The 16261-nt window shown below is 48.2% G+C and overlaps 32 non-coding genes and 1 pseudogene across 32 annotated transcripts; all 33 read right to left on the bottom strand.

Moving 5' to 3' along the window:
* Nucleotides 1–315: 315 nt before the first annotated feature.
* Nucleotides 316–434, bottom strand: LOC147970236 (5S ribosomal RNA). The gene has a single exon (XR_015605653.1). It is a non-coding gene; the product is annotated as a 5S ribosomal RNA (ribosomal RNA).
* A 364-nt stretch (nucleotides 435–798) lies between these two features.
* On the bottom strand, nucleotides 799–917 carry LOC147970237 (5S ribosomal RNA). The gene has a single exon (XR_015605654.1). It is a non-coding gene; the product is annotated as a 5S ribosomal RNA (ribosomal RNA).
* A 366-nt stretch (nucleotides 918–1283) lies between these two features.
* On the bottom strand, nucleotides 1284–1402 carry LOC147970238 (5S ribosomal RNA). The gene has a single exon (XR_015605655.1). It is a non-coding gene; the product is annotated as a 5S ribosomal RNA (ribosomal RNA).
* A 344-nt stretch (nucleotides 1403–1746) lies between these two features.
* Nucleotides 1747–1865, bottom strand: LOC147970239 (5S ribosomal RNA). The gene has a single exon (XR_015605656.1). It is a non-coding gene; the product is annotated as a 5S ribosomal RNA (ribosomal RNA).
* A 364-nt stretch (nucleotides 1866–2229) lies between these two features.
* On the bottom strand, nucleotides 2230–2348 carry LOC147970240 (5S ribosomal RNA). The gene has a single exon (XR_015605657.1). It is a non-coding gene; the product is annotated as a 5S ribosomal RNA (ribosomal RNA).
* Nucleotides 2349–2712: 364 nt separating this feature from the next.
* On the bottom strand, nucleotides 2713–2831 carry LOC147970241 (5S ribosomal RNA). The gene has a single exon (XR_015605658.1). It is a non-coding gene; the product is annotated as a 5S ribosomal RNA (ribosomal RNA).
* Nucleotides 2832–3195: 364 nt separating this feature from the next.
* LOC147970242 (5S ribosomal RNA) lies at nucleotides 3196–3314 on the bottom strand. The gene has a single exon (XR_015605659.1). It is a non-coding gene; the product is annotated as a 5S ribosomal RNA (ribosomal RNA).
* A 364-nt stretch (nucleotides 3315–3678) lies between these two features.
* On the bottom strand, nucleotides 3679–3797 carry LOC147970243 (5S ribosomal RNA). Its single transcript, XR_015605660.1, has one exon. It is a non-coding gene; the product is annotated as a 5S ribosomal RNA (ribosomal RNA).
* A 364-nt stretch (nucleotides 3798–4161) lies between these two features.
* On the bottom strand, nucleotides 4162–4280 carry LOC147970244 (5S ribosomal RNA). Its single transcript, XR_015605661.1, has one exon. It is a non-coding gene; the product is annotated as a 5S ribosomal RNA (ribosomal RNA).
* A 364-nt stretch (nucleotides 4281–4644) lies between these two features.
* LOC147970245 (5S ribosomal RNA) lies at nucleotides 4645–4763 on the bottom strand. The gene has a single exon (XR_015605662.1). It is a non-coding gene; the product is annotated as a 5S ribosomal RNA (ribosomal RNA).
* A 364-nt stretch (nucleotides 4764–5127) lies between these two features.
* On the bottom strand, nucleotides 5128–5234 carry LOC147970246 (5S ribosomal RNA; annotated as a pseudogene).
* A 364-nt stretch (nucleotides 5235–5598) lies between these two features.
* Nucleotides 5599–5717, bottom strand: LOC147970247 (5S ribosomal RNA). Its single transcript, XR_015605664.1, has one exon. It is a non-coding gene; the product is annotated as a 5S ribosomal RNA (ribosomal RNA).
* A 364-nt stretch (nucleotides 5718–6081) lies between these two features.
* Nucleotides 6082–6200, bottom strand: LOC147970248 (5S ribosomal RNA). Its single transcript, XR_015605665.1, has one exon. It is a non-coding gene; the product is annotated as a 5S ribosomal RNA (ribosomal RNA).
* A 364-nt stretch (nucleotides 6201–6564) lies between these two features.
* Nucleotides 6565–6683, bottom strand: LOC147970249 (5S ribosomal RNA). The gene has a single exon (XR_015605666.1). It is a non-coding gene; the product is annotated as a 5S ribosomal RNA (ribosomal RNA).
* A 364-nt stretch (nucleotides 6684–7047) lies between these two features.
* Nucleotides 7048–7166, bottom strand: LOC147970250 (5S ribosomal RNA). The gene has a single exon (XR_015605667.1). It is a non-coding gene; the product is annotated as a 5S ribosomal RNA (ribosomal RNA).
* A 364-nt stretch (nucleotides 7167–7530) lies between these two features.
* LOC147970251 (5S ribosomal RNA) lies at nucleotides 7531–7649 on the bottom strand. The gene has a single exon (XR_015605668.1). It is a non-coding gene; the product is annotated as a 5S ribosomal RNA (ribosomal RNA).
* Nucleotides 7650–8013: 364 nt separating this feature from the next.
* On the bottom strand, nucleotides 8014–8132 carry LOC147970252 (5S ribosomal RNA). The gene has a single exon (XR_015605669.1). It is a non-coding gene; the product is annotated as a 5S ribosomal RNA (ribosomal RNA).
* Nucleotides 8133–8496: 364 nt separating this feature from the next.
* On the bottom strand, nucleotides 8497–8615 carry LOC147970253 (5S ribosomal RNA). Its single transcript, XR_015605670.1, has one exon. It is a non-coding gene; the product is annotated as a 5S ribosomal RNA (ribosomal RNA).
* A 364-nt stretch (nucleotides 8616–8979) lies between these two features.
* On the bottom strand, nucleotides 8980–9098 carry LOC147970254 (5S ribosomal RNA). The gene has a single exon (XR_015605671.1). It is a non-coding gene; the product is annotated as a 5S ribosomal RNA (ribosomal RNA).
* A 364-nt stretch (nucleotides 9099–9462) lies between these two features.
* On the bottom strand, nucleotides 9463–9581 carry LOC147970255 (5S ribosomal RNA). Its single transcript, XR_015605672.1, has one exon. It is a non-coding gene; the product is annotated as a 5S ribosomal RNA (ribosomal RNA).
* A 364-nt stretch (nucleotides 9582–9945) lies between these two features.
* Nucleotides 9946–10064, bottom strand: LOC147970256 (5S ribosomal RNA). Its single transcript, XR_015605673.1, has one exon. It is a non-coding gene; the product is annotated as a 5S ribosomal RNA (ribosomal RNA).
* A 364-nt stretch (nucleotides 10065–10428) lies between these two features.
* Nucleotides 10429–10547, bottom strand: LOC147970257 (5S ribosomal RNA). The gene has a single exon (XR_015605675.1). It is a non-coding gene; the product is annotated as a 5S ribosomal RNA (ribosomal RNA).
* A 364-nt stretch (nucleotides 10548–10911) lies between these two features.
* LOC147970258 (5S ribosomal RNA) lies at nucleotides 10912–11030 on the bottom strand. Its single transcript, XR_015605676.1, has one exon. It is a non-coding gene; the product is annotated as a 5S ribosomal RNA (ribosomal RNA).
* A 364-nt stretch (nucleotides 11031–11394) lies between these two features.
* On the bottom strand, nucleotides 11395–11513 carry LOC147970259 (5S ribosomal RNA). Its single transcript, XR_015605677.1, has one exon. It is a non-coding gene; the product is annotated as a 5S ribosomal RNA (ribosomal RNA).
* A 364-nt stretch (nucleotides 11514–11877) lies between these two features.
* On the bottom strand, nucleotides 11878–11996 carry LOC147970260 (5S ribosomal RNA). The gene has a single exon (XR_015605678.1). It is a non-coding gene; the product is annotated as a 5S ribosomal RNA (ribosomal RNA).
* A 364-nt stretch (nucleotides 11997–12360) lies between these two features.
* LOC147970261 (5S ribosomal RNA) lies at nucleotides 12361–12479 on the bottom strand. The gene has a single exon (XR_015605679.1). It is a non-coding gene; the product is annotated as a 5S ribosomal RNA (ribosomal RNA).
* A 364-nt stretch (nucleotides 12480–12843) lies between these two features.
* Nucleotides 12844–12962, bottom strand: LOC147970262 (5S ribosomal RNA). Its single transcript, XR_015605680.1, has one exon. It is a non-coding gene; the product is annotated as a 5S ribosomal RNA (ribosomal RNA).
* Nucleotides 12963–13326: 364 nt separating this feature from the next.
* LOC147970263 (5S ribosomal RNA) lies at nucleotides 13327–13445 on the bottom strand. The gene has a single exon (XR_015605681.1). It is a non-coding gene; the product is annotated as a 5S ribosomal RNA (ribosomal RNA).
* Nucleotides 13446–13809: 364 nt separating this feature from the next.
* LOC147970264 (5S ribosomal RNA) lies at nucleotides 13810–13928 on the bottom strand. Its single transcript, XR_015605682.1, has one exon. It is a non-coding gene; the product is annotated as a 5S ribosomal RNA (ribosomal RNA).
* A 364-nt stretch (nucleotides 13929–14292) lies between these two features.
* On the bottom strand, nucleotides 14293–14411 carry LOC147970265 (5S ribosomal RNA). The gene has a single exon (XR_015605683.1). It is a non-coding gene; the product is annotated as a 5S ribosomal RNA (ribosomal RNA).
* A 364-nt stretch (nucleotides 14412–14775) lies between these two features.
* LOC147970266 (5S ribosomal RNA) lies at nucleotides 14776–14894 on the bottom strand. Its single transcript, XR_015605684.1, has one exon. It is a non-coding gene; the product is annotated as a 5S ribosomal RNA (ribosomal RNA).
* A 364-nt stretch (nucleotides 14895–15258) lies between these two features.
* LOC147970267 (5S ribosomal RNA) lies at nucleotides 15259–15377 on the bottom strand. Its single transcript, XR_015605686.1, has one exon. It is a non-coding gene; the product is annotated as a 5S ribosomal RNA (ribosomal RNA).
* Nucleotides 15378–15741: 364 nt separating this feature from the next.
* LOC147970268 (5S ribosomal RNA) lies at nucleotides 15742–15860 on the bottom strand. The gene has a single exon (XR_015605687.1). It is a non-coding gene; the product is annotated as a 5S ribosomal RNA (ribosomal RNA).
* Nucleotides 15861–16261: the final 401 nt, after the last annotated feature.

Raw genomic sequence — 16261 nt, forward strand, 5'->3', positions numbered from 1 at the left:
CTGCAAAGACGGCTATACATTCTTACTACCATTACAACCGTCGCCTACTAATGGATAATGCCCTATACTACTTACTCTCTCGCTCAACTACGAAGACGAGTTTACCACTATTTCCACCCCTCCCTCTATACCGCAGCAACACGTATTTTACACCCCTTTCACAACGCGCTTTTCGCGCCCCAACTCTCCCTAGCCGCGTGACTAACGAGCTCCGAGCTAAAACATATCGCAAATGTCAAAAATATGATGACAGGCTTAATATATATCACGCACGTGCGTTCTGTTCCTCACGTACGTACAAAAATAATTAAAAAGGGAATGCAACACGAGGACTTCCCAGGAGGTCACCCATCCTAGTACTACTCTCGCCCAAGCACGCTTAACTTCGGAGTTCTGATGGGATCCGGTGCTTTAGTGCTGGTATGATCGCATCCGACATGTTACCCCCGGCTTCATCCCTTATGCTTCCCACTCCCACGTCCGCTGCAAAGACGGCTATACATTCTTACTACCATTACAACCGTCGCCTACTAATGGATAATGCCCTATACTACTTACTCTCTCGCTCAACTACGAAGACGAGTTTACCACTATTTCCACCCCTCCCTCTATACCGCAGCAACACGTATTTTACACCCCTTTCACAACGCGCTTTTCGCGCCCCAACTCTCCCTAGCCGCGTGACTAACGAGCTCCGAGCTAAAACATATCGCAAATGTCAAAAATATGATGACAGGCTTAATATATATCACGCACGTGCGTTCTGTTCCTCACGTACGTACAAAAATAATTAAAAAGGGAATGCAACACGAGGACTTCCCAGGAGGTCACCCATCCTAGTACTACTCTCGCCCAAGCACGCTTAACTTCGGAGTTCTGATGGGATCCGGTGCTTTAGTGCTGGTATGATCGCATCCGACATGTTACCCCCCGGCTTCATCCCTTATGCTTCCCACTCCCACGTCCGCTGCAAAGACGGCTATACATTCTTACTACCATTACAACCGTCGCCTACTAATGGATAATGCCCTATACTACTTACTCTCTCGCTCAACTACGAAGACGAGTTTACCACTATTTCCACCCCTCCCTCTATACCGCAGCAACACGTATTTTACACCCCTTTCACAACGCGCTTTTCGCGCCCCCAACTCTCCCTAGCCGCGTGACTAACGAGCTCCGAGCTAAAACATATCGCAAATGTCAAAAATATGATGACAGGCTTAATATATATCACGCACGTGCGTTCTGTTCCTCACGTACGTACAAAAATAATTAAAAAGGGAATGCAACACGAGGACTTCCCAGGAGGTCACCCATCCTAGTACTACTCTCGCCCAAGCACGCTTAACTTCGGAGTTCTGATGGGATCCGGTGCTTTAGTGCTGGTATGATCGCATCCGACATGTTACCCCCGGCTTCATCCCTTATGCTTCCCACTCCCACGTCCGCTGCAAAGACGGCTATACATTCTTACTACCATTACAACCGTCGCCTACTAATGGATAATGCCCTATACTACTAAGACGAGTTTACCACTATTTCCACCCCTCCCTCTATACCGCAGCAACACGTATTTTACACCCCTTTCACAACGCGCTTTTCGCGCCCCAACTCTCCCTAGCCGCGTGACTAACGAGCTCCGAGCTAAAACATATCGCAAATGTCAAAAATATGATGACAGGCTTAATATATATCACGCACGTGCGTTCTGTTCCTCACGTACGTACAAAAATAATTAAAAAGGGAATGCAACACGAGGACTTCCCAGGAGGTCACCCATCCTAGTACTACTCTCGCCCAAGCACGCTTAACTTCGGAGTTCTGATGGGATCCGGTGCTTTAGTGCTGGTATGATCGCATCCGACATGTTACCCCCGGCTTCATCCCTTATGCTTCCCACTCCCACGTCCGCTGCAAAGACGGCTATACATTCTTACTACCATTACAACCGTCGCCTACTAATGGATAATGCCCTATACTACTTACTCTCTCGCTCAACTACGAAGACGAGTTTACCACTATTTCCACCCCTCCCTCTATACCGCAGCAACACGTATTTTACACCCCTTTCACAACGCGCTTTTCGCGCCCCAACTCTCCCTAGCCGCGTGACTAACGAGCTCCGAGCTAAAACATATCGCAAATGTCAAAAATATGATGACAGGCTTAATATATATCACGCACGTGCGTTCTGTTCCTCACGTACGTACAAAAATAATTAAAAAGGGAATGCAACACGAGGACTTCCCAGGAGGTCACCCATCCTAGTACTACTCTCGCCCAAGCACGCTTAACTTCGGAGTTCTGATGGGATCCGGTGCTTTAGTGCTGGTATGATCGCATCCGACATGTTACCCCCGGCTTCATCCCTTATGCTTCCCACTCCCACGTCCGCTGCAAAGACGGCTATACATTCTTACTACCATTACAACCGTCGCCTACTAATGGATAATGCCCTATACTACTTACTCTCTCGCTCAACTACGAAGACGAGTTTACCACTATTTCCACCCCTCCCTCTATACCGCAGCAACACGTATTTTACACCCCTTTCACAACGCGCTTTTCGCGCCCCAACTCTCCCTAGCCGCGTGACTAACGAGCTCCGAGCTAAAACATATCGCAAATGTCAAAAATATGATGACAGGCTTAATATATATCACGCACGTGCGTTCTGTTCCTCACGTACGTACAAAAATAATTAAAAAGGGAATGCAACACGAGGACTTCCCAGGAGGTCACCCATCCTAGTACTACTCTCGCCCAAGCACGCTTAACTTCGGAGTTCTGATGGGATCCGGTGCTTTAGTGCTGGTATGATCGCATCCGACATGTTACCCCCGGCTTCATCCCTTATGCTTCCCACTCCCACGTCCGCTGCAAAGACGGCTATACATTCTTACTACCATTACAACCGTCGCCTACTAATGGATAATGCCCTATACTACTTACTCTCTCGCTCAACTACGAAGACGAGTTTACCACTATTTCCACCCCTCCCTCTATACCGCAGCAACACGTATTTTACACCCCTTTCACAACGCGCTTTTCGCGCCCCAACTCTCCCTAGCCGCGTGACTAACGAGCTCCGAGCTAAAACATATTGCAAATGTCAAAAATATGATGACAGGCTTAATATATATCACGCACGTGCGTTCTGTTCCTCACGTACGTACAAAAATAATTAAAAAGGGAATGCAACACGAGGACTTCCCAGGAGGTCACCCATCCTAGTACTACTCTCGCCCAAGCACGCTTAACTTCGGAGTTCTGATGGGATCCGGTGCTTTAGTGCTGGTATGATCGCATCCGACATGTTACCCCCGGCTTCATCCCTTATGCTTCCCACTCCCACGTCCGCTGCAAAGACGGCTATACATTCTTACTACCATTACAACCGTCGCCTACTAATGGATAATGCCCTATACTACTTACTCTCTCGCTCAACTACGAAGACGAGTTTACCACTATTTCCACCCCTCCCTCTATACCGCAGCAACACGTATTTTACACCCCTTTCACAACGCGCTTTTCGCGCCCCAACTCTCCCTAGCCGCGTGACTAACGAGCTCCGAGCTAAAACATATCGCAAATGTCAAAAATATGATGACAGGCTTAATATATATCACGCACGTGCGTTCTGTTCCTCACGTACGTACAAAAATAATTAAAAAGGGAATGCAACACGAGGACTTCCCAGGAGGTCACCCATCCTAGTACTACTCTCGCCCAAGCACGCTTAACTTCGGAGTTCTGATGGGATCCGGTGCTTTAGTGCTGGTATGATCGCATCCGACATGTTACCCCCGGCTTCATCCCTTATGCTTCCCACTCCCACGTCCGCTGCAAAGACGGCTATACATTCTTACTACCATTACAACCGTCGCCTACTAATGGATAATGCCCTATACTACTTACTCTCTCGCTCAACTACGAAGACGAGTTTACCACTATTTCCACCCCTCCCTCTATACCGCAGCAACACGTATTTTACACCCCTTTCACAACGCGCTTTTCGCGCCCCAACTCTCCCTAGCCGCGTGACTAACGAGCTCCGAGCTAAAACATATCGCAAATGTCAAAAATATGATGACAGGCTTAATATATATCACGCACGTGCGTTCTGTTCCTCACGTACGTACAAAAATAATTAAAAAGGGAATGCAACACGAGGACTTCCCAGGAGGTCACCCATCCTAGTACTACTCTCGCCCAAGCACGCTTAACTTCGGAGTTCTGATGGGATCCGGTGCTTTAGTGCTGGTATGATCGCATCCGACATGTTACCCCCGGCTTCATCCCTTATGCTTCCCACTCCCACGTCCGCTGCAAAGACGGCTATACATTCTTACTACCATTACAACCGTCGCCTACTAATGGATAATGCCCTATACTACTTACTCTCTCGCTCAACTACGAAGACGAGTTTACCACTATTTCCACCCCTCCCTCTATACCGCAGCAACACGTATTTTACACCCCTTTCACAACGCGCTTTTCGCGCCCCAACTCTCCCTAGCCGCGTGACTAACGAGCTCCGAGCTAAAACATATCGCAAATGTCAAAAATATGATGACAGGCTTAATATATATCACGCACGTGCGTTCTGTTCCTCACGTACGTACAAAAATAATTAAAAAGGGAATGCAACACGAGGACTTCCCAGGAGGTCACCCATCCTAGTACTACTCTCGCCCAAGCACGCTTAACTTCGGAGTTCTGATGGGATCCGGTGCTTTAGTGCTGGTATGATCGCATCCGACATGTTACCCCCGGCTTCATCCCTTATGCTTCCCACTCCCACGTCCGCTGCAAAGACGGCTATACATTCTTACTACCATTACAACCGTCGCCTACTAATGGATAATGCCCTATACTACTTACTCTCTCGCTCAACTACGAAGACGAGTTTACCACTATTTCCACCCCTCCCTCTATACCGCAGCAACACGTATTTTACACCCCTTTCACAACGCGCTTTTCGCGCCCCAACTCTCCCTAGCCGCGTGACTAACGAGCTCCGAGCTAAAACATATCGCAAATGTCAAAAATATGATGACAGGCTTAATATATATCACGCACGTGCGTTCTGTTCCTCACGTACGTACAAAAATAATTAAAAAGGGAATGCAACACGAGGACTTCCCATCCTAGTACTACTCTCGCCCAAGCACGCTTAACTTCGGAGTTCTGATGGGATCCGGTGCTTTAGTGCTGGTATGATCGCATCCGACATGTTACCCCCGGCTTCATCCCTTATGCTTCCCACTCCCACGTCCGCTGCAAAGACGGCTATACATTCTTACTACCATTACAACCGTCGCCTACTAATGGATAATGCCCTATACTACTTACTCTCTCGCTCAACTACGAAGACGAGTTTACCACTATTTCCACCCCTCCCTCTATACCGCAGCAACACGTATTTTACACCCCTTTCACAACGCGCTTTTCGCGCCCCAACTCTCCCTAGCCGCGTGACTAACGAGCTCCGAGCTAAAACATATCGCAAATGTCAAAAATATGATGACAGGCTTAATATATATCACGCACGTGCGTTCTGTTCCTCACGTACGTACAAAAATAATTAAAAAGGGAATGCAACACGAGGACTTCCCAGGAGGTCACCCATCCTAGTACTACTCTCGCCCAAGCACGCTTAACTTCGGAGTTCTGATGGGATCCGGTGCTTTAGTGCTGGTATGATCGCATCCGACATGTTACCCCCGGCTTCATCCCTTATGCTTCCCACTCCCACGTCCGCTGCAAAGACGGCTATACATTCTTACTACCATTACAACCGTCGCCTACTAATGGATAATGCCCTATACTACTTACTCTCTCGCTCAACTACGAAGACGAGTTTACCACTATTTCCACCCCTCCCTCTATACCGCAGCAACACGTATTTTACACCCCTTTCACAACGCGCTTTTCGCGCCCCAACTCTCCCTAGCCGCGTGACTAACGAGCTCCGAGCTAAAACATATCGCAAATGTCAAAAATATGATGACAGGCTTAATATATATCACGCACGTGCGTTCTGTTCCTCACGTACGTACAAAAATAATTAAAAAGGGAATGCAACACGAGGACTTCCCAGGAGGTCACCCATCCTAGTACTACTCTCGCCCAAGCACGCTTAACTTCGGAGTTCTGATGGGATCCGGTGCTTTAGTGCTGGTATGATCGCATCCGACATGTTACCCCCGGCTTCATCCCTTATGCTTCCCACTCCCACGTCCGCTGCAAAGACGGCTATACATTCTTACTACCATTACAACCGTCGCCTACTAATGGATAATGCCCTATACTACTTACTCTCTCGCTCAACTACGAAGACGAGTTTACCACTATTTCCACCCCTCCCTCTATACCGCAGCAACACGTATTTTACACCCCTTTCACAACGCGCTTTTCGCGCCCCAACTCTCCCTAGCCGCGTGACTAACGAGCTCCGAGCTAAAACATATCGCAAATGTCAAAAATATGATGACAGGCTTAATATATATCACGCACGTGCGTTCTGTTCCTCACGTACGTACAAAAATAATTAAAAAGGGAATGCAACACGAGGACTTCCCAGGAGGTCACCCATCCTAGTACTACTCTCGCCCAAGCACGCTTAACTTCGGAGTTCTGATGGGATCCGGTGCTTTAGTGCTGGTATGATCGCATCCGACATGTTACCCCCGGCTTCATCCCTTATGCTTCCCACTCCCACGTCCGCTGCAAAGACGGCTATACATTCTTACTACCATTACAACCGTCGCCTACTAATGGATAATGCCCTATACTACTTACTCTCTCGCTCAACTACGAAGACGAGTTTACCACTATTTCCACCCCTCCCTCTATACCGCAGCAACACGTATTTTACACCCCTTTCACAACGCGCTTTTCGCGCCCCAACTCTCCCTAGCCGCGTGACTAACGAGCTCCGAGCTAAAACATATCGCAAATGTCAAAAATATGATGACAGGCTTAATATATATCACGCACGTGCGTTCTGTTCCTCACGTACGTACAAAAATAATTAAAAAGGGAATGCAACACGAGGACTTCCCAGGAGGTCACCCATCCTAGTACTACTCTCGCCCAAGCACGCTTAACTTCGGAGTTCTGATGGGATCCGGTGCTTTAGTGCTGGTATGATCGCATCCGACATGTTACCCCCGGCTTCATCCCTTATGCTTCCCACTCCCACGTCCGCTGCAAAGACGGCTATACATTCTTACTACCATTACAACCGTCGCCTACTAATGGATAATGCCCTATACTACTTACTCTCTCGCTCAACTACGAAGACGAGTTTACCACTATTTCCACCCCTCCCTCTATACCGCAGCAACACGTATTTTACACCCCTTTCACAACGCGCTTTTCGCGCCCCAACTCTCCCTAGCCGCGTGACTAACGAGCTCCGAGCTAAAACATATCGCAAATGTCAAAAATATGATGACAGGCTTAATATATATCACGCACGTGCGTTCTGTTCCTCACGTACGTACAAAAATAATTAAAAAGGGAATGCAACACGAGGACTTCCCAGGAGGTCACCCATCCTAGTACTACTCTCGCCCAAGCACGCTTAACTTCGGAGTTCTGATGGGATCCGGTGCTTTAGTGCTGGTATGATCGCATCCGACATGTTACCCCCGGCTTCATCCCTTATGCTTCCCACTCCCACGTCCGCTGCAAAGACGGCTATACATTCTTACTACCATTACAACCGTCGCCTACTAATGGATAATGCCCTATACTACTTACTCTCTCGCTCAACTACGAAGACGAGTTTACCACTATTTCCACCCCTCCCTCTATACCGCAGCAACACGTATTTTACACCCCTTTCACAACGCGCTTTTCGCGCCCCAACTCTCCCTAGCCGCGTGACTAACGAGCTCCGAGCTAAAACATATCGCAAATGTCAAAAATATGATGACAGGCTTAATATATATCACGCACGTGCGTTCTGTTCCTCACGTACGTACAAAAATAATTAAAAAGGGAATGCAACACGAGGACTTCCCAGGAGGTCACCCATCCTAGTACTACTCTCGCCCAAGCACGCTTAACTTCGGAGTTCTGATGGGATCCGGTGCTTTAGTGCTGGTATGATCGCATCCGACATGTTACCCCCGGCTTCATCCCTTATGCTTCCCACTCCCACGTCCGCTGCAAAGACGGCTATACATTCTTACTACCATTACAACCGTCGCCTACTAATGGATAATGCCCTATACTACTTACTCTCTCGCTCAACTACGAAGACGAGTTTACCACTATTTCCACCCCTCCCTCTATACCGCAGCAACACGTATTTTACACCCCTTTCACAACGCGCTTTTCGCGCCCCAACTCTCCCTAGCCGCGTGACTAACGAGCTCCGAGCTAAAACATATCGCAAATGTCAAAAATATGATGACAGGCTTAATATATATCACGCACGTGCGTTCTGTTCCTCACGTACGTACAAAAATAATTAAAAAGGGAATGCAACACGAGGACTTCCCAGGAGGTCACCCATCCTAGTACTACTCTCGCCCAAGCACGCTTAACTTCGGAGTTCTGATGGGATCCGGTGCTTTAGTGCTGGTATGATCGCATCCGACATGTTACCCCCGGCTTCATCCCTTATGCTTCCCACTCCCACGTCCGCTGCAAAGACGGCTATACATTCTTACTACCATTACAACCGTCGCCTACTAATGGATAATGCCCTATACTACTTACTCTCTCGCTCAACTACGAAGACGAGTTTACCACTATTTCCACCCCTCCCTCTATACCGCAGCAACACGTATTTTACACCCCTTTCACAACGCGCTTTTCGCGCCCCAACTCTCCCTAGCCGCGTGACTAACGAGCTCCGAGCTAAAACATATCGCAAATGTCAAAAATATGATGACAGGCTTAATATATATCACGCACGTGCGTTCTGTTCCTCACGTACGTACAAAAATAATTAAAAAGGGAATGCAACACGAGGACTTCCCAGGAGGTCACCCATCCTAGTACTACTCTCGCCCAAGCACGCTTAACTTCGGAGTTCTGATGGGATCCGGTGCTTTAGTGCTGGTATGATCGCATCCGACATGTTACCCCCGGCTTCATCCCTTATGCTTCCCACTCCCACGTCCGCTGCAAAGACGGCTATACATTCTTACTACCATTACAACCGTCGCCTACTAATGGATAATGCCCTATACTACTTACTCTCTCGCTCAACTACGAAGACGAGTTTACCACTATTTCCACCCCTCCCTCTATACCGCAGCAACACGTATTTTACACCCCTTTCACAACGCGCTTTTCGCGCCCCAACTCTCCCTAGCCGCGTGACTAACGAGCTCCGAGCTAAAACATATCGCAAATGTCAAAAATATGATGACAGGCTTAATATATATCACGCACGTGCGTTCTGTTCCTCACGTACGTACAAAAATAATTAAAAAGGGAATGCAACACGAGGACTTCCCAGGAGGTCACCCATCCTAGTACTACTCTCGCCCAAGCACGCTTAACTTCGGAGTTCTGATGGGATCCGGTGCTTTAGTGCTGGTATGATCGCATCCGACATGTTACCCCCGGCTTCATCCCTTATGCTTCCCACTCCCACGTCCGCTGCAAAGACGGCTATACATTCTTACTACCATTACAACCGTCGCCTACTAATGGATAATGCCCTATACTACTTACTCTCTCGCTCAACTACGAAGACGAGTTTACCACTATTTCCACCCCTCCCTCTATACCGCAGCAACACGTATTTTACACCCCTTTCACAACGCGCTTTTCGCGCCCCAACTCTCCCTAGCCGCGTGACTAACGAGCTCCGAGCTAAAACATATCGCAAATGTCAAAAATATGATGACAGGCTTAATATATATCACGCACGTGCGTTCTGTTCCTCACGTACGTACAAAAATAATTAAAAAGGGAATGCAACACGAGGACTTCCCAGGAGGTCACCCATCCTAGTACTACTCTCGCCCAAGCACGCTTAACTTCGGAGTTCTGATGGGATCCGGTGCTTTAGTGCTGGTATGATCGCATCCGACATGTTACCCCCGGCTTCATCCCTTATGCTTCCCACTCCCACGTCCGCTGCAAAGACGGCTATACATTCTTACTACCATTACAACCGTCGCCTACTAATGGATAATGCCCTATACTACTTACTCTCTCGCTCAACTACGAAGACGAGTTTACCACTATTTCCACCCCTCCCTCTATACCGCAGCAACACGTATTTTACACCCCTTTCACAACGCGCTTTTCGCGCCCCAACTCTCCCTAGCCGCGTGACTAACGAGCTCCGAGCTAAAACATATCGCAAATGTCAAAAATATGATGACAGGCTTAATATATATCACGCACGTGCGTTCTGTTCCTCACGTACGTACAAAAATAATTAAAAAGGGAATGCAACACGAGGACTTCCCAGGAGGTCACCCATCCTAGTACTACTCTCGCCCAAGCACGCTTAACTTCGGAGTTCTGATGGGATCCGGTGCTTTAGTGCTGGTATGATCGCATCCGACATGTTACCCCCGGCTTCATCCCTTATGCTTCCCACTCCCACGTCCGCTGCAAAGACGGCTATACATTCTTACTACCATTACAACCGTCGCCTACTAATGGATAATGCCCTATACTACTTACTCTCTCGCTCAACTACGAAGACGAGTTTACCACTATTTCCACCCCTCCCTCTATACCGCAGCAACACGTATTTTACACCCCTTTCACAACGCGCTTTTCGCGCCCCAACTCTCCCTAGCCGCGTGACTAACGAGCTCCGAGCTAAAACATATCGCAAATGTCAAAAATATGATGACAGGCTTAATATATATCACGCACGTGCGTTCTGTTCCTCACGTACGTACAAAAATAATTAAAAAGGGAATGCAACACGAGGACTTCCCAGGAGGTCACCCATCCTAGTACTACTCTCGCCCAAGCACGCTTAACTTCGGAGTTCTGATGGGATCCGGTGCTTTAGTGCTGGTATGATCGCATCCGACATGTTACCCCCGGCTTCATCCCTTATGCTTCCCACTCCCACGTCCGCTGCAAAGACGGCTATACATTCTTACTACCATTACAACCGTCGCCTACTAATGGATAATGCCCTATACTACTTACTCTCTCGCTCAACTACGAAGACGAGTTTACCACTATTTCCACCCCTCCCTCTATACCGCAGCAACACGTATTTTACACCCCTTTCACAACGCGCTTTTCGCGCCCCAACTCTCCCTAGCCGCGTGACTAACGAGCTCCGAGCTAAAACATATCGCAAATGTCAAAAATATGATGACAGGCTTAATATATATCACGCACGTGCGTTCTGTTCCTCACGTACGTACAAAAATAATTAAAAAGGGAATGCAACACGAGGACTTCCCAGGAGGTCACCCATCCTAGTACTACTCTCGCCCAAGCACGCTTAACTTCGGAGTTCTGATGGGATCCGGTGCTTTAGTGCTGGTATGATCGCATCCGACATGTTACCCCCGGCTTCATCCCTTATGCTTCCCACTCCCACGTCCGCTGCAAAGACGGCTATACATTCTTACTACCATTACAACCGTCGCCTACTAATGGATAATGCCCTATACTACTTACTCTCTCGCTCAACTACGAAGACGAGTTTACCACTATTTCCACCCCTCCCTCTATACCGCAGCAACACGTATTTTACACCCCTTTCACAACGCGCTTTTCGCGCCCCAACTCTCCCTAGCCGCGTGACTAACGAGCTCCGAGCTAAAACATATCGCAAATGTCAAAAATATGATGACAGGCTTAATATATATCACGCACGTGCGTTCTGTTCCTCACGTACGTACAAAAATAATTAAAAAGGGAATGCAACACGAGGACTTCCCAGGAGGTCACCCATCCTAGTACTACTCTCGCCCAAGCACGCTTAACTTCGGAGTTCTGATGGGATCCGGTGCTTTAGTGCTGGTATGATCGCATCCGACATGTTACCCCCGGCTTCATCCCTTATGCTTCCCACTCCCACGTCCGCTGCAAAGACGGCTATACATTCTTACTACCATTACAACCGTCGCCTACTAATGGATAATGCCCTATACTACTTACTCTCTCGCTCAACTACGAAGACGAGTTTACCACTATTTCCACCCCTCCCTCTATACCGCAGCAACACGTATTTTACACCCCTTTCACAACGCGCTTTTCGCGCCCCAACTCTCCCTAGCCGCGTGACTAACGAGCTCCGAGCTAAAACATATCGCAAATGTCAAAAATATGATGACAGGCTTAATATATATCACGCACGTGCGTTCTGTTCCTCACGTACGTACAAAAATAATTAAAAAGGGAATGCAACACGAGGACTTCCCAGGAGGTCACCCATCCTAGTACTACTCTCGCCCAAGCACGCTTAACTTCGGAGTTCTGATGGGATCCGGTGCTTTAGTGCTGGTATGATCGCATCCGACATGTTACCCCCGGCTTCATCCCTTATGCTTCCCACTCCCACGTCCGCTGCAAAGACGGCTATACATTCTTACTACCATTACAACCGTCGCCTACTAATGGATAATGCCCTATACTACTTACTCTCTCGCTCAACTACGAAGACGAGTTTACCACTATTTCCACCCCTCCCTCTATACCGCAGCAACACGTATTTTACACCCCTTTCACAACGCGCTTTTCGCGCCCCAACTCTCCCTAGCCGCGTGACTAACGAGCTCCGAGCTAAAACATATCGCAAATGTCAAAAATATGATGACAGGCTTAATATATATCACGCACGTGCGTTCTGTTCCTCACGTACGTACAAAAATAATTAAAAAGGGAATGCAACACGAGGACTTCCCAGGAGGTCACCCATCCTAGTACTACTCTCGCCCAAGCACGCTTAACTTCGGAGTTCTGATGGGATCCGGTGCTTTAGTGCTGGTATGATCGCATCCGACATGTTACCCCCGGCTTCATCCCTTATGCTTCCCACTCCCACGTCCGCTGCAAAGACGGCTATACATTCTTACTACCATTACAACCGTCGCCTACTAATGGATAATGCCCTATACTACTTACTCTCTCGCTCAACTACGAAGACGAGTTTACCACTATTTCCACCCCTCCCTCTATACCGCAGCAACACGTATTTTACACCCCTTTCACAACGCGCTTTTCGCGCCCCAACTCTCCCTAGCCGCGTGACTAACGAGCTCCGAGCTAAAACATATCGCAAATGTCAAAAATATGATGACAGGCTTAATATATATCACGCACGTGCGTTCTGTTCCTCACGTACGTACAAAAATAATTAAAAAGGGAATGCAACACGAGGACTTCCCAGGAGGTCACCCATCCTAGTACTACTCTCGCCCAAGCACGCTTAACTTCGGAGTTCTGATGGGATCCGGTGCTTTAGTGCTGGTATGATCGCATCCGACATGTTACCCCCGGCTTCATCCCTTATGCTTCCCACTCCCACGTCCGCTGCAAAGACGGCTATACATTCTTACTACCATTACAACCGTCGCCTACTAATGGATAATGCCCTATACTACTTACTCTCTCGCTCAACTACGAAGACGAGTTTACCACTATTTCCACCCCTCCCTCTATACCGCAGCAACACGTATTTTACACCCCTTTCACAACGCGCTTTTCGCGCCCCAACTCTCCCTAGCCGCGTGACTAACGAGCTCCGAGCTAAAACATATCGCAAATGTCAAAAATATGATGACAGGCTTAATATATATCACGCACGTGCGTTCTGTTCCTCACGTACGTACAAAAATAATTAAAAAGGGAATGCAACACGAGGACTTCCCAGGAGGTCACCCATCCTAGTACTACTCTCGCCCAAGCACGCTTAACTTCGGAGTTCTGATGGGATCCGGTGCTTTAGTGCTGGTATGATCGCATCCGACATGTTACCCCCGGCTTCATCCCTTATGCTTCCCACTCCCACGTCCGCTGCAAAGACGGCTATACATTCTTACTACCATTACAACCGTCGCCTACTAATGGATAATGCCCTATACTACTTACTCTCTCGCTCAACTACGAAGACGAGTTTACCACTATTTCCACCCCTCCCTCTATACCGCAGCAACACGTATTTTACACCCCTTTCACAACGCGCTTTTCGCGCCCCAACTCTCCCTAGCCGCGTGACTAACGAGCTCCGAGCTAAAACATATCGCAAATGTCAAAAATATGATGACAGGCTTAATATATATCACGCACGTGCGTTCTGTTCCTCACGTACGTACAAAAATAATTAAAAAGGGAATGCAACACGAGGACTTCCCAGGAGGTCACCCATCCTAGTACTACTCTCGCCCAAGCACGCTTAACTTCGGAGTTCTGATGGGATCCGGTGCTTTAGTGCTGGTATGATCGCATCCGACATGTTACCCCCGGCTTCATCCCTTATGCTTCCCACTCCCACGTCCGCTGCAAAGACGGCTATACATTCTTACTACCATTACAACCGTCGCCTACTAATGGATAATGCCCTATACTACTTACTCTCTCGCTCAACTACGAAGACGAGTTTACCACTATTTCCACCCCTCCCTCTATACCGCAGCAACACGTATTTTACACCCCTTTCACAACGCGCTTTTCGCGCCCCAACTCTCCCTAGCCGCGTGACTAACGAGCTCCGAGCTAAAACATATCGCAAATGTCAAAAATATGATGACAGGCTTAATATATATCACGCACGTGCGTTCTGTTCCTCACGTACGTACAAAAATAATTAAAAAGGGAATGCAACACGAGGACTTCCCAGGAGGTCACCCATCCTAGTACTACTCTCGCCCAAGCACGCTTAACTTCGGAGTTCTGATGGGATCCGGTGCTTTAGTGCTGGTATGATCGCATCCGACATGTTACCCCCGGCTTCATCCCTTATGCTTCCCACTCCCACGTCCGCTGCAAAGACGGCTATACATTCTTACTACCATTACAACCGTCGCCTACTAATGGATAATGCCCTATACTACTTACTCTCTCGCTCAACTACGAAGACGAGTTTACCACTATTTCCACCCCTCCCTCTATACCGCAGCAACACGTATTTTACACCCCTTTCACAACGCGCTTTTCGCGCCCCAACTCTCCCTAGCCGCGTGACTAACGAGCTCCGAGCTAAAACATATCGCAAATGTCAAAAATATGATGACAGGCTTAATATATATCACGCACGTGCGTTCTGTTCCTCACGTACGTACAAAAATAATTAAAAAGGGAATGCAACACGAGGACTTCCCAGGAGGTCACCCATCCTAGTACTACTCTCGCCCAAGCACGCTTAACTTCGGAGTTCTGATGGGATCCGGTGCTTTAGTGCTGGTATGATCGCATCCGACATGTTACCCCCGGCTTCATCCCTTATGCTTCCCACTCCCACGTCCGCTGCAAAGACGGCTATACATTCTTACTACCATTACAACCGTCGCCTACTAATGGATAATGCCCTATACTACTTACTCTCTCGCTCAACTACGAAGACGAGTTTACCACTATTTCCACCCCTCCCTCTATACCGCAGCAACACGTATTTTACACCCCTTTCACAACGCGCTTTTCGCGCCCCAACTCTCCCTAGCCGCGTGACTAACGAGCTCCGAGCTAAAACATATCGCAAATGTCAAAAATATGATGACAGGCTTAATATATATCACGCACGTGCGTTCTGTTCCTCACGTACGTACAAAAATAATTAAAAAGGGAATGCAACACGAGGACTTCCCAGGAGGTCACCCATCCTAGTACTACTCTCGCCCAAGCACGCTTAACTTCGGAGTTCTGATGGGATCCGGTGCTTTAGTGCTGGTATGATCGCATCCGACATGTTACCCCCGGCTTCATCCCTTATGCTTCCCACTCCCACGTCCGCTGCAAAGACGGCTATACATTCTTACTACCATTACAACCGTCGCCTACTAATGGATAATGCCCTATACTACTTACTCTCTCGCTCAACTACGAAGACGAGTTTACCACTATTTCCACCCCTCCCTCTATACCGCAGCAACACGTATTTTACACCCCTTTCACAACGCGCTTTTCGCGCCCCAACTCTCCCTAGCCGCGTGACTAACGAGCTCCGAGCTAAAACATATCGCAAATGTCAAAAATATGATGACAGGCTTAATATATATCACGCACGTGCGTTCTGTTCCTCACGTACGTACAAAAATAATTAAAAAGGGAATGCAACACGAGGACTTCCCAGGAGGTCACCCAT

The sequence above is a fragment of the Triticum urartu genome, chromosome 5A (assembly GCF_056163025.1).
Source record: "Triticum urartu cultivar PI428250 chromosome 5A, HENAU_Tu73, whole genome shotgun sequence".
Taxonomy (NCBI): domain Eukaryota; kingdom Viridiplantae; phylum Streptophyta; class Magnoliopsida; order Poales; family Poaceae; genus Triticum; species Triticum urartu.